The 12,617-nt window shown below is 38.7% G+C and overlaps 1 protein-coding gene across 1 annotated transcript in view; it reads right to left on the minus strand.

Moving 5' to 3' along the window:
* Window positions 1–6,012, minus strand: part of FBXL4 (F-box and leucine rich repeat protein 4) — an 83,921-nt gene extending 77,909 nt beyond the window's left edge. The window contains exon 1 of the mRNA XM_049654030.1: window positions 5,864–6,012. The gene's annotated coding sequence lies outside the window, so the exon portion shown is untranslated. The remainder of the gene's footprint in view (window positions 1–5,863) is intronic.
* Window positions 6,013–12,617: the final 6,605 nt, after the last annotated feature.

Consider the following 12,617-nt stretch of genomic DNA (forward strand, 5'->3'; position numbering starts at 1 on the left):
TATCCCCATACCGGCTTGTTTATGGGAGCCCTACTTTATTGGCCTCTTCTTGACCAGCATACCCTGAAAGATACCTATTAGTTGGCATGTCCTGCCCATTCATTATGTCTAGCACAAAGCGGCATCACAGAGCCCCTACCACCCACCTGGCTTTAGGAAACTACCTGTGCAGAAGAGTGAACAGTGACCTTCATGACCACAGAGATTCCCAACCAGGTACAAATCAGTCAACATGGATCTGCATTTATAGATATGAGTAGAATTAGCCATCTTAAAGACCAGGAAACAAGTTGGGCAATTAGAACAAATGGTCTCCAATAAAAGTTAATAAATGATAGAAGAATACTGTCAAATAACAGTTGTTATCTTTCGTGTGGATTAATAGAGTATGGGATTCATAAAACAAGTAGAACTAATTTTTTAAAAATGTTAAGGTCTTTGAAATTAAAAACATGGTGGCTAAAGTTAAAAATTTAAATGAAAAAATGATAAGTGACTTGGAATACAAATGCAAGAAACCTAATGCCTATATAAAATGGATTCAAGAGACTGAAGCTGATGAAAATTCAAGTACATGCTAGAATATAGTGTAATATTTCAGAAATTCTAAAGAAAAAAAATGTACTTAAACTCTTATTCACACAGAAAAACAAAGAACAAAATGAAAAATATTTCTCGACATGCAAACATACTTCCCATAACTCTCCTTAAAAACAGTCTTTAAAAAGTATTCCAATCAAAAAACAAGAGTTAAAATAAATATTTTTAAAAGGGAAAGACATAATATTCAAGTCACTAGTGACTTTATAGTCAAATTCGAATCATTACAGATACAGTACTGGTGAAGGTGAAAAGGACAGTTGGGGAAAAACAAGTAATATAAAAAAGAAATCAAGTCAATAAAACTAAGAATGTAGGGAAGGCAAGGAGTCACAGTCTCATATTATTAAAAGGAAGTATAAGGGAAACAGTTATATAGATGGTTTTATAATTTCCAAACTTGCAAGGGAGAAGAAAAAAGATAAATATGAATAGGTTAAATTTTCCTATGAAAAGATAAAGCCTTTGCACAAGGAATCTTTGTAATGGAACTGTTCTGTATTTTGACTATGGTGGTGGTCACAAGATCTATATGAAACTACGGAGAATTAAATGCAAACACACCCAAGAGAGCACGTGAAAGTTATGAAATCTAGATGAGGTCTGTAGATTGTACCAATGTCAATTTCCTAGGTGTACTATTATACTTTAGTTATGCAAGATGCACCACAGGAGGAAACTAGGTGAAGTGTACATAGGCATTTCTCTATATTGTTTCTTATCATTGCATGTGAATCTATAATTATTCTTTTACAGACTTTCAGTTTAAGACAGGGGAAAGACTGGAGAAAGAAACGTCCAGCTATATGATGTCTGAGGTTTACAAGAGAGGCAAGTAAAGCAAAATGATGTAGGCTGATTAAAATTAAACATGGGCAATATAGATCTGGCACACACAAAACTGACAGAGATGCCAACAGTAATATCAGACAGTATAGACTTCAAGGCAAAAAAAATCATTAAACAAGGAAAAAAGGATATTTTGTATTTTGTTAAGATTAAAATCCAAGCGATTACACATAGGATAAATTCAACCACATTCGTAGTCACAGTAGGAAACCAACATATTTTACTTACTAATTTGTCAATTTTGAAGAAAAAATAATATAACATAATAAATGTGTCAAATGAAAACAACAGAGAAAGGATGGCTTATGAAAATAAATGTTTTAGAAAAATATCCAGGTATTTAGAAAAGTAAATTTAGGATATTAACATAGCAACTATTTCTTAATCTAAATTTATGATACAAAATATCCAATTAAGAGAATATGTACAAAGTATCTTAATAATCTTGGGGTAGAAATTCAGAGGTCATGAAGAGAATAATAGAACTGACAACATAAATACTATAAAAATGTATATATAGCAAAAGTTCCCAGAAACATTAAAAGAATATAGACTATGAAAAAAATACATTATCAAATGGTATACCAAGTCACTAAGAGCCACAACATGTAAAGAACTATTACAAACCACTAAGAAAAACAGAAATACTTCAACAGAAAACTAAGCAAAGAGGAAGAACATGTAAGTTACAAAAGAATACAAATGATCAGTAAACATTTATAGATATTTAACTCCACCAATAAGCAAAGAAATATAAAAATTAAGAGCAAAAAAATAGCATTTTTCATCCATAAAATTACTAAAATGTAAAAAAAAGTAAAAATGATGGTATCATCTTAGCAGCTATGTTTTGAGACAATTCTTCACAGGTCTCTCATGTTTCTGTAGGTCTTATAAGCAGAGGCACTGATGGCCTCTGTTCCAGATTATTTTTTCAAGGATGTCTACATAGCAAACGTCCATGGTAAAGAGAGGTTTCCCTTTGGAGCAGAGGGCAGGTTTGTTTATTAACCAGCAAAATAAATATAATGCCTCTCTGTAGGGCAAAGATTAAGCAAGTTTACTTGCAGCCCATAATGAAAGATTCAGGTTTCCTACACTCAGGCTTCCTGTCCTATAATGCAATCTACTGTGTGTGCTAGAGTCACCTAGTCCTTATCACATCACCCCACAGAAGCTGGGGTTCAAGGAAGCACAAGAAAACGATGATACTCTGGTTACTGCTGTTGCTGTGCTTTGTCTCTGGCCCAGGAGTCTCGTGTCTTCTGCCAGTATCCATGAAACTGTTGGTTTGCAAATAGGGTAAAATCTCAGATCTGTGACAAATCTTGGCAATGATATGGTAGCAGCAGCATTCTTATAAAGTATATAAATTTACTCTTCCAATACCTTTTGAAGAGCAATATGACAATCTATCATAATTTAAAATGTATACAGCCTTTGACCCAGCAGTTGCTTATCTAAGCATTTACACGAAGGAAATAAACAAAAGTGCAAATAAACATATACATACAAAAATGATCCCTGCAGTTTGTCTCTGATAGAAATAAATTTGCAATAGCTTAAATATCAACAGGGGGATCAGTTAAATAAATTTTAGGTTATTCCTACACTGAAATACCAAAAAGACTTTAAAAAGATAATGTTAAATGCAGTGACATAGAAAGATGCTCATCAATTATTACTAGCTGGAAATTATAGAAAATTATATATATATATATATATATATATATATATATATATATTACAGTGCCATTTATGAAATAAATGTAGACTTATACATATGTATTTTTAACGTCCGGAAGGAGAGAGAACAAATAATTAAATAATGATGATCTCTGGGAAATGGAGTTATGGGGTAGGTGGGCACACAACACTTTCACTTTCTCCTCTGGCTACTTCTGTATTACTTGACTTTTTTTGAAGAAGGTATATATTTATTTTATAATCTAATAAAGTTTCTGAGGATCTATTACAGCAGCACTTGAAAATTCATTACATTTAAGATGTCCAGTTGGGATGGTAAAATACAAATGGACATGGGGCTGTCCTGGGTATCACTTTTATCGGCACTTATCCCTCAGAGCTGCTGAAACCAGGTAGAGAAAGTCCTGAGTCATAGCTGACGAGACACACTACACTTACTGGTAAATAACATAATGCAAAGTCTAGAGACAGGAGGATTTTGAACAGCTGCTTTTCTACCTACAACTCTGAGGAGCAACTCTACATGGCGAGTTCTGAGGTACCAAGAAAAGGGATTTATTATCTAACAATGGTTAATAATTCAACTCACCATGAAAAAGTCTAGCTAAAAAATAATTTCAAGAATAGACAAGAGACTTTAAGGGGGGGGGGGGGGGCAGAGAGGAGTAACAAGGAAATCAAGTTACCCCTACCAAGTGTCATCATTCCAAAAATATTTAGTGGCCTACAACATACCAGACACTATTTTAATCACTAAATATTAAACACATTATAAAGCTAGAATAAGAAAAGCAGCACGGTATCAGCACAAGAAGCCAGAGATCACTGAACAACAGTTCAGAAAACATCCTAAGAATACACAAGAATTAAGGCCTTGGATAAATGGAGTATTTGTTATCAGTAGGAAAAAACAGAATCCCACAAATAAAGATGGGATCAGTGGCTAACAATTTTGGGTGGGGGAAAGCGCCCTACTTCCTTTCTCACATGAAAATATTCTTGAGGTAGGTTAAAGATTTATAGATGGGAAGAATAAGATCATTAATGGTACTTAAAGAGGGGCACCTGCTTGGCTCAGTCAAGCGCCTGCTCTTCATTTCAGCTCAGGTTGTGATCTCACAATTTGTAAGATGAAGCCTGGCCTTTGGCTCTGTGCCGATAACACAGGAGCCTGCTTGGGATTCTCTCTCTCCCTCTCTTTATCCCTCCTACACAAGAACCTGTAGGTGCTCTCTCAAAAATAAACAAACATTAAAAAAGTACTAGAAAAAAACAGAGGTGAATACATACATACACACACACACACACACACACACACACACACACACCCCTCATGTGGCAAAAGGTCTAAGAGGGCAGCAAAGTTAGCTCCTTAAGACAGAATGTTGATCCTAGGAAAATTAAGGCAGAGACTAAGAGAGCAAAGAACAAAGGGGCAGTTTTTGCTAACTGACCATGTTCAAAGTAAAAGATAAGCAGTTAGCAATATTTTAAGATGCCACGTACAGAGTACTATAATTGCATCACTAGATCACAGCATTATAAAGAAGAAATTAACCATTTTACATTGAGTTGACCTCCCTGCTTTTCAAGTCAGTAACAGAAGAGAAGTGCAGGAAATTGAAGGTTCAGAAAAGCCAACATTTGAGACAGTGTAAGAAGTTGGTACTCAGAAAAGAAGCATGAAAAGAAGAATCCAATTCAATGAGAAATAAGAGAGTTCCTACCATAGGGTGATGCACACTGCCACTAGGAAGACCAGTACACCGTCTCTTTCTCCCAATAACTTAGTATCTAATAAAGGACTATAGGATAGTTGATGATGTATTAGGAAAATGTCCCTTTACTTAACCAACAGCTACAATATGCAGTACAGATCTACAGACGCATTAGGTGAGCTTTTTAAGGATAAAATGTGCCTGATACCGAGGAATACAGGCCAGGCAGCAGTAAAGGCAGCTTGTGTCCTCAACCAAATTGGAACAAGCAAGATCACAGCCCCTGGCGTAGAGTCAGTCCTCCACGGCATAACGCCAAACACGGTATCCTGTCAACGCCACTACCTGACCACAGGTTTATATCACCTTAACTTTCTATTTATCCGTATATATTTCAATCAGTGACGGCCTCTTGAGGCTATGTGACAATAAGCATTTGGGAACCATCAAGGCAATCCAAAATCACTCCCATTGTAAACAGGTTGACAAGGAAGCCCAGTGGGTGGTTAAAGTCAACACGACACTCTAAGGACACCCCTAAACATAGAAACTGCCGGTATCTTGTGGCAGCCCTGAAGACATGGGCCTGATTAGTCAAAAACCATCGATGCCAGAGGGAAGTCAAGGCAACACGCACAAGAGCAACAAGTACACAGCCGGGCAGGTGGCCGACGGGGTGGCTGCTGGGTCAGCACGGCCCAGGGACACCGCGGTGTAAACAACCCTAGGCAGGGTGAACGCCGGCACGCCTCACGTCTTGCAGACAGAGCGGGACAGAGAAGCAGCACCCAAGGCACGTAAGCCATTCACAGGTGCCCAGCAAGCTCCGCAGCGCGACGCGGGCTTCGGGGGAGGGGCGATCGGTGGGGACCTCTGCCCTGCGCCCAGGCTCCCCGAAGCGCGGCGCTCCGCCCTGGCCCGGCCCCGCCCCAGCGCCGAAGGAGGAAGACGGAGACCCGCAGGAGGAAGAAGTAAAGGAAGGGCCGTACCCTGTAGGGTCCGGGAGAGGTGCGCGCCGTGGGCTTCACCAGCGACCCAGGCGGCACCGGGAGACACCGGCGCGGGGGCGGCTCCCAGAGTCCCGCGCTGCGGCGCGGCGGCAGCGAGCGCGGCCCAGCGCGACCCGGAAGGAAGACGCGAAGGCCACGAGGAGGGGCGGGGCCGAGACGGGGAAGGGGCGGAGCTAGGGGAGAGGTGGGGCGCCGCTCTGGCCTGAGACGCTGCGCGGAGTCTGGACCGCCCTGTCCTAGGCTGAGGGGAGGAGCTTCCTACAGACTTCCCAGACTCAGTCTTGCCCTATAAATCGCCCAGTTACTCCCCAGCAGGCAGTGGTTTAAATTCGCTGCAGGAGTAATCCCTTCCTTGCGCCAGCCTGCCATCTGTAGTGTACTCCTGCTAGGGCTTTTGCAGTCCAGAGTTGGTGGGTCAGGTGATGCCTAGGGGTGGTAAGGTCCTCAGAGCAAAAGCGGAAAATAAATTACAGGCGCTCTAGAGGCATAATTCACCAAATTTGCAAACCTCTTCTGCCCCAGATACAAATCCGTCCTGCAAACTCATTTCCCTCACAACATTTGGAAACTGTGACCATTACCTCTCATGAACGAGATGCTCTCACATCTCCCTTACTCGGTTACTTTTATTTTCAGTAGATACAATACCACTTTTTTAAAGTTTGCATTATATTGATCTCGTTACAAGGTTTTATTAAGATGGAAAAACCTTGAATACTGAAGAGATGCTTACTCGTTACTATTTAATTGCTCCTAAAGAGGAAAAATAAAGATATTTATTTATAAAGTATATGAACTGAGCTGATATATGTGGTAAAAATTGTATGCAAAACTAGACATTTTAAAAAAGAATTGAAGTTTAATTTTCAGTCTCTTTTGAGTGTGGGCAGCTTAGTGACTTGCTTCCAAAGAATATGGAAGGGAGAAAAAAGCTTTATTGTGGAGAAACCTGGTAAACACTATCTTGGCCAGATGAAAATTAGCATCAGTGATAAATCAAGTTCTAGCATGCACCCTGATATGCTGTGATGAGAAAGGGGTACTTCATCTCCATGATATTCTTCCTCAAAAGTCATAAACCCAGTCTGACCTTGAAACATCAGAAAAACCAGGAAAGCCTACAAAACACCTGAACAAACTGTCAAGTTAATGGGAAAAAAACATAACAAGGAAAAACTGAGAAGTTGTCACAGACCAGATGGACGCTTGGTTGACTACATATAACATGGTATTTTGAATGGGATCCTAGAACATGAAAAGGATGTTAGTGGGAAAACTAGCAAAATAGTAATGGAATTTAGTTAACGGTTATGTACCAATGTTGGTTTCTTAGTGGTAACAAATGTACTATTATAATATATGATGTTAACAAATAAGGGGGAAATATATGAATGGTATGCAGAATCTTCTGTACCACCATTGCAACTTTGCAACTTTTCTGCAAATCTCAAGTCCATTCTAAAATCAAAAGTGGAGTGCAAATAAATTCACTAATGAGTAAATAAAACCTGCCCTTTTATGTTTGCCCATGAGACTTCATTGAGTTGACACCTTTAGGGCACTCAGCCCCAGTCTAACTAAAACAGTTTCTCATTTCTAACATTATTTTGAAATCAATTTTTCATCGAGGTATAAAATATATATTCAGAAAAGGACACAAAATACCAATGGAGAGTTTCATGAAAAATGAACACACTCATGTATTCACTCAGATAAAAAAAAATAGATCATTACTAGCATTCAGAAGACCCCCTTGTTTTCTTAAATCTCTATCCTTCACTCCTCCCCAAAGGTAGCCATTTTCCTGACTTCTAATACCAGAGTGGTTCTTGCCTTTATGTAGTTGGATTCATACATTATACACTCTTTTCAGTGTGGCTTCTTTCTCTCAACATTAGGTTTGTGAGAACTATTCATGTTTTTGAGTATGTTGAGTATAGTGGTAGTTTCTTGAGTTTCCACTGTATAAATATACCATAATGGACATTGAGCTATTTTTTGGGTTTGACAAACAATGTTCAAACGATGCTGTTATGAACATTTTTATTCACATCTTTTGTTGCAAATCTTTTGCACACCCCCCAATACAGTTTTGTCTCTTTGGTGTATAAGAGATATAGTAGTTGGTGCTATTATTTGTTTTGCTTAGTGCTTTGGTTTAGTTTTGTTTTTAAAGGCACTTAGAGTGCTGCTTGGGAAGTATATAAGTTTAAGGAAAGGGAAAGACCGGGGCAAAGTTCCATTTCTGTGACTAGAGGAATTTGGGTCATCATGGCTCAGTCTGTCCTCCCTCCAACCTTCTCCTCTCAAGTGCCATAACATTGCCATGCTTCATTCTCTAAGCGGAAGAGCCAAGTGGGGCCAAGGAAAAGGGCGATACTTATCAGTAAGTGATGGTGCTGATTTAATGGGTGAACTAATGCCTAGTTATTAAATGGAATGTTGTTTGGAGCTGAATAGCATCCCACGCCGTAACAGCACTATTACAAATAAAGAAAGTCCCAACAAAGCTTAATTGTGCATAAAGAACCAGCTCAGCAAGCTAGTTATGATCCATTCTATGTTCGCTTCAAAAGTTACAATGTTCGACTCAGATAGGGAGGCGGGCAAAGAAGCAGCAGGTTCAAAACTCTTCTTTGTCTCTAACTCTTAAAACACTCACCATCATACCCTCGACTGTTTTCAAGTGATTCGTCTGTGTCTTAAAACGAAATGCCTACAAACTATAACCTTTCAGGGTGAGGCGTATGCATGACAACGAGACAGTGTATCAGAGAGGCAGAGATAGCATATATTCAGCACACTGCAGGGAGGGCCAAAAATGTCTTCACAGTGTGCTCCCTGAGGTTTCCTATCACTGGTTACCAAGTAAGGTCTTCTGTCGAGTCAAGATCTCTCTGAAAATGCAACTCCAGGCCTTGGACTATGTAGCTCAGGCAGAATAATGTACCTCTTTATGAAATCTTCAGTTAACTAGTCTACTGAAAACTATTAGTTGGTCAGTAATATCAGTCAGTCCAAGGTTTTTAATAGGCCAATGGCCAGAGAGCATGAATAATAGCCAGTAGGAATGATCTTGTGGTGAACTTTTTTCAATCTCTTATAGTCTATAAAAAGTTTTATGTTAGTCTACCACAATTTTAATCTAGGCATAGTGACAGCCTTAAGAAAAAAAAGAATTTTAAGCAAGAAGTAAGCCCAAAAGTCACGTAGTCCAAATCCCTTTATTACAAATGAGGAAACTGAAGCTCAGAGAGGTTGACTTCCCCAAATCATACTGTCTGTCAAAGAAACCTAGTTCTCTGACTCTACATCTAGAGGGTAGAATACCCTCTGTAAAATAATACCACATTACTTTATGATTTAACAGAAACTTAACTATCCATATTACCATCACCTTCAAGTACCCTGAATACAGTAGAAGAAAATTGAACTTGGGAGTAGGAAGACCTGTCTATCCAGCTCTGCTGTATAAGAACTCTGTGATCTTGGATAAGTTACAACCTCTCTGAGCTTGCTCTCACTTCTATGAAATGTGCCTAACTCACACACACTGGAAAGATTTAAAGAGATCATATATGTGAAAGCACTTTGCAAGCTATGAAGTAGTATGCAAATGTATGAATATTATTAATATTTATTAAAACATGTTGAAGATAAGAAGTTGAATCTTTCCAGCACAAAATGTCAGAATAGAACCTTCATGTTCATTCTCCTCTAATCCTTTGAATTGTCACCAGAGGAGAGAAAAGCCTCAAAAGACAGGATAAATTATCCAAAGACTTATAGCAAGTTGCTGGCAAGCCAGGACTTGAATTAAGTCTCCTAACTTGCAACTTCAATGAACTTCTAATATGTTTGATAAGTGAACACTAACTACAAACCAGTAAGATGGTTTAAAATGATCTGATAAAACTTTAAATGTTTGTTTTTGAGAGAGAGAGAGAGAGAGAGAGAGAGACTGTGTGTGTGTGTGTGTGTGTGTGCAAGCAGGGGAGGGGCAAAGAGAGAGGAGGACAGAGGATCTGAAGCGGGCTCTGTGCAGACAGCAGCAAGCCGGATGCAAGGCTCAAACTCACAAACTGCGAGATCATGACCTGAGCCAAAGTCAGACACTCAACTGAATGAGCCATCCAGGTGCCCCAAATCTGATTAAACTCTAAACTGAATTTATATAAGTTTAGAAGGGATATCTTGAAACGCTTTTACAAGTATTTAAAAAATATATTTAAAAAATAAAAACGTATCTAACTCATACTGTTTGTGCTGTTTTGACTTGTATTATTCCTTTTCCTATAGCTTGGATCATTTACTTAAAAACTTAACATTAATAAAACATTGTCAATGGTTGAGAATAACATGGGAGAAATACCACCTGGAAACAGTGGACAGAACACTGGAAGTGGATCTCTTCCTGAGGTAACTTCCTGCCGAGGGTTCTGTGAGGACAGAAAACACAGCCATGAAACTGATGTTCATGGCCAGGGCATCAGCTAAGGCCAAGTGAGGCTACAATCCCTCTTCTTCCTCCTTTTTCTTTTTTTAAGTGAATATGTTTTTGAAAGAGTTCCTGTGTGTTTGCATGAGGAAGATCCCTGTGGTCTATTCATAGAGTGATATGGTAATCAATAGAAAAAAGCAAAGTTTTTCTGTCCATACAGGTAAAATAAATACGTGAGGGTTTCAATATTAATGTTCCACATAATTCAATCTGCAATCCCTCAGTATTATTTTGTCCTCAATGGAAGATTCGAGAGGACTGGATTACCCAGATAAACACTCATCATTCACCTATTTATTTGTGCCCTTGCACAACCGTGACTGTCCCTTCCCCACTGAAATATCATCTGTGTATTTAAAACAAAAAAATTGAGGGGCGCCTGGGTGGCTCAGTCGGTTAAGCGTCCGACTTCAGCTCAGGTCACGATCTCGCGGTCCGTGGGTTCGAGCCCCGCGTCGGGCTCTGGGCTGATGGCTCAGAGTCTGGAGCCTGCTTCTGATTCTGTGTCTCCCTCTCTCTCTGCCCCTCCTCCGTTCATGCTCTGTCTCTCTCTGTCTCAAAAATAAATAAAAAACGTTACAAAAATTAAAAGAGAAAACCTCTTATTAAAAAAAAATTGAAAATATGATTTTCTGGGTAACCTAAATCCTTTGGAAAATAAAGGAGTGTATCCTATTTGTGTTATTGAGCCATAAATATTTTCCCCATCTGGTTAATATGAGTAATAAAATGTATATAGTAACTACAAATGACTCAAGAATAATTTATTAAGCATAATTTAAAATGAAATCTTTACCACAATTGTTGAACCCTTATTATAAATCTTCCCTCAAACCCAGTACTCTTTGCCAGTGCGTTTCTTTCATCCAGCAGCCCTGCCTCTCTCGTCGATAGTGTGTGAAAGGACAGTGGTAATCTGACCAAAAGCTCCCGAAAAGTGCATCTTTAAATATCAATCTTTGAGATGCTCCAACTGTTTGGAGTTTCTTGGTTAGATTCCTCAATGCCTTATTGGGAAAAATTCCTCTATTTCAAAGTCATTTAAAAAGAAAAGACAGAAAACAAATTTACAAATAGGCTTGCTTTTCTTCCCTCCTGGTTTTAAATTGGTAGAAGTCCCAGAATTTTGAGGAGAAATTGGCTTTTCTTTAATAGGTTCCTCAGAACATTATTGAAGACAAAGCTCCCTATTATATACAGTTCTATAGCTATTCTTTTGTTTTGTGTATCATTTCAGCCTTTAATGGTGAGAGATTTGAGTGCTTTCGAGTAGGGGTCTTTTCCTCCAAATCAAATGACTCATAAAGCAAGTCAGTAAGAGAAGAGGGTGAGAAGCCAGGATGGCCTGCTGGCTGCGTTCCCCCTTCCGCCCGCCTCCTGGCCCCCTGCCCTCTGAGAACGCCTGTGGCTGCCAGTACGGCACAAACAACTTGGAGACGGGCCAGACAAGATTTAACGATGGGCACTTGGGATCGATCTGTTATGGAACCGGGCACTTTCTTTACTATTTACTAAGTAGATTGCTATTCATATAGTGTTGGACTATTTTATAGGATAAGATGTCTTGGGCTAATTTCATATTTGTATGTCCTATTTCCCTAATAATGAATATTTTTCCATAGCCTTTAGTGCAGCTGGAAAACAAGCTTAATGCAATCAGTCAAAAGTACCTCTTTAGAGAAGCAATGCAAGTATTTGAAATTCAGAAGAGTGGGTCTTTGAGCTACTTTCTTTGAAAGTCATATTGAGGATAGGAGGAGCCACCATAATATTTCTAAGGGACAATATTAGTATTTTATTCTTCCACTAATAATAATTCATGTTCATTTAGACTAAAAGAGTTCACATACAAATTGTGTTTGATGTCTTTTCTATTCCAATTTTGTCTGTGCCTTCAACTACAGACAAGAATCTAAGCAGGCATTCTTTTACATGGAATGATTGATGGATACAATTTAGGTAAAAATAGTAAAAGTCCTATAGGCCAATACTTCTAAAACTTCAATGTGCAATGGAATATTATTCAGCCGTGAGAAAGGAAGATATTCTTTCATTTGTGACAACATGAAAGGACCCTGGGCACATTATGCTAAGTGAGATAAGGCAGACCTCACTTATGTGGAATTTTAAAAAGTTAAAACTATAAAAAAAAAAGAATAAAATGATGGTTACTAGGGGTTTGGGCGGGAAGGATTAAAATGCTGGTGTTTAAGGGTACAAACTTATAACAAG

This window comes from Panthera uncia (assembly GCF_023721935.1).
Source record: "Panthera uncia isolate 11264 chromosome B2 unlocalized genomic scaffold, Puncia_PCG_1.0 HiC_scaffold_24, whole genome shotgun sequence".
NCBI lineage: Eukaryota > Metazoa > Chordata > Mammalia > Carnivora > Felidae > Panthera > Panthera uncia.